This window comes from Harmonia axyridis, chromosome X (genome assembly GCF_914767665.1).
Source record: "Harmonia axyridis chromosome X, icHarAxyr1.1, whole genome shotgun sequence".
In the NCBI taxonomy this organism is placed as follows: Eukaryota; Metazoa; Arthropoda; class Insecta; order Coleoptera; family Coccinellidae; genus Harmonia; species Harmonia axyridis.
Genome location: NC_059508.1, coordinates 35,462,628 through 35,465,127, shown reverse-complemented (window position 1 = coordinate 35,465,127; position 2,500 = coordinate 35,462,628). Strand labels below are relative to the sequence as shown.

Below are 2,500 nucleotides of genomic sequence, written 5' to 3'. Positions count from 1 at the left end.
CTGCTTATGCTGACGTTCGTGGTTGGGCGAAGTCTTGTGATATCCTCGAAACGAGGAGCCGGCCGCACGTGTGTGCAGCCTTCGTTGTAGGTCCATGTTTAGAGATGTTCACGAAATGAGGAGCCGGCCGCTTATGTCGGCGTTTGTGGTTGGGCGAAGTTCCTTGATGGAACGAGGAGCCGGCTGCTTATGCTGACGTTCGTAGTTGGGCGAAGTCTCGTGATGTGCTCGGAATAAGGATTCGAAGCGCTTGGATTGCCGCGTTCGTGGCTGGGCGAAGTTTCGTGTTTGGCACGGAACGAGGAGCCGGCTGCAGGTTTTAAAGATTCTCGCCCGAAATCGATCAGTCGTTACCGTTGTCTACGGACTTCGGTAGGACGATCTATTCCAGGGACGAAGACGTCGACGTTGTGCGACGCCCGTTACATTAGCGTTTTTATGCTCTTTCGGGATTGTCTGCGACGTTTGTCTCCGTCCGAATTTTTTACGATAATTGTCACTAGATTAGTACGCAAACTAGTTGAACCGAAGATTTTGCGCCGATCGACTGACGTATTGACCCTTCAGTGGGTCGTCTCAGTCATTGGAATGTCATTCTCGAGGAGGTTCGCAGTTGGCGTCTCGTATTTCGAGGGAAAGTCCATTGCGACTAGTACCGAGAAATCGAACATAAAAGATTACCCTGAACGGTGGATCACTTGGCTCGTGGGTCGATGAAGAACGCAGCTAATTGCGCGTCAACATGCGAACTGCAGGACACATGAACATCGACATTTCGAACGCACATTGCGGTCCTCGGACACTGTCCTCGGACCACTCCTGACTGAGGGTCGGTTCCATTACAAAGACTGCCCGGCCAGACGTTATGGCTTGACGAAGTGACGACGTAAAGGTCGTCTAACGTTGATCCTGTACCGAAGGTCATTTGGGCGAGTTGGACGGTTTGCCGCGTGACGATCAACGTTCTGTCGTTTCGACGCCTCGTGTGTTGGAATGATGAGGAGTTGTTTTCGTAACGCGCCGTCTTGAATTGCGAAAGCATTTATTGTGGTGTCGTGGTATTGCTCGATCTGCGCCCATGACTGTAGACATGCGATCGTCGTGTCCGAGAAATCTGAACGACGTCCGATCGCTTTAATGTGCCAGTTGTCGCGCGTTGCGGATGAGCTTTCATGAGCGCACCCCCGAAACACCGAAGCACTTTGCTTGGATTCGCATGATCCGCCATACGGAGCAGGAGATAATAGACGCCTTTGAGTAGGCTAACTCCCTCGCGTAAGGTACGTGATTTTATGAGCCGCCAAAGGTTAGTTTCGGAACGTTTCGATGATTTGAACATACGACCTCAGGACAGGTGAGACTACCCGCTGAATTTAAGCATATTATTAAGCGGAGGAAAAGAAACTAACTAGGATTCCCTTAGTAGCGGCGAGCGAACAGGGATTAGCCCAGCACTGAATCCCGCGATCGTAACCGGTCGCCGGGAGATGTGGTGTTTGGAAGGATCCATTATCTGGCGAGTTCGCGGCGCGTTCAAGTCCATCTTGAATGGGGCCATCGCCCATAGAGGGTGCCAGGCCCGTAGCGACCGCTGCGGCTTGCTAGAGGATCTCTTCTTAGAGTCGGGTTGCTTGAGAGTGCAGCCCTAAGTGGGTGGTAAACTCCATCTAAGGCTAAATATAACCACGAGACCGATAGCGAACAAGTACCGTGAGGGAAAGTTGAAAAGAACTTTGAAGAGAGAGTTCAAGAGTACGTGAAACCGTTCAGGGGTAAACCTGAGAAACCCGAAAGGTCGAATGGGGAGATTCATTCGCGCCTGTTGTTGGGATTTACTGACTGTGGAAACGGCGACGTTCGCGTTGGCTGTTCCCTTCGGTTCATCTCCGGCTTCGGACGCGTGCACTTCTCCCCTAGTAGGTCGTCGCGATCCGTTGGGTGCTGTTCTACGGTCTCGAGTGTAGCCCGTGAGCTCGGATTTTCCGATGTTTACGGACACTGGGTTTCCGAACAGCTCGCTCGACGGTTTACTGATGGCGGGAGGCCGCGACTTAGTTCGCGTCCGGCCCGTGGCAAGTATGTGAATTGTGATGGCGATCGGACCTAGTGCCGATTCCGTCCGTTTGCGACTGTTCGCCGCGGTGTTCTTGGACAGACCTCTTGAAACGCCGATCAGCGACGCTATTGCTTTGGGTACTTTCAGGACCCGTCTTGAAACACGGACCAAGGAGTCTAGCGTGTGCGCGAGTCATTGGGAATCACTAAACCTAAAGGCGCAATGAAAGTAACGGTTCACTTTATGTGAACTAAGGGAAGATGGTCGGTCTCCATGACTGACCCGCATTCCCGGGGCGCCTCATTCTCATTGCGAGAGGAGGCGCACCAAGAGCGTACACGCTGGGACCCGAAAGATGGTGAACTATGCCTGGTCAGGACGAAGTCAGGGGAAACCCTGATGGAGGTCCGTAGCGATTCTGACGTGCAAATCGATCGTCGGAAC

At 52.7% G+C, this 2,500-nt stretch overlaps 2 non-coding genes across 2 annotated transcripts in view; both read left to right on the top strand.

Moving 5' to 3' along the window:
* The first annotated feature begins 678 nt into the window (after nt 1-678).
* On the top strand, nt 679-833 carry LOC123687042. The gene has a single exon (XR_006748789.1). It is a non-coding gene; the product is annotated as a 5.8S ribosomal RNA (ribosomal RNA).
* Nucleotides 834-1,340: 507 nt separating this feature from the next.
* Nucleotides 1,341-2,500, top strand: part of LOC123687905 — a 4,012-nt gene continuing 2,852 nt past the window's right edge. Inside the window, exon 1 of the ribosomal RNA XR_006749609.1 lies at nt 1,341-2,500. This exon is cut by the window's right edge and continues 2,852 nt beyond it. This is a non-coding gene — a ribosomal RNA (large subunit ribosomal RNA).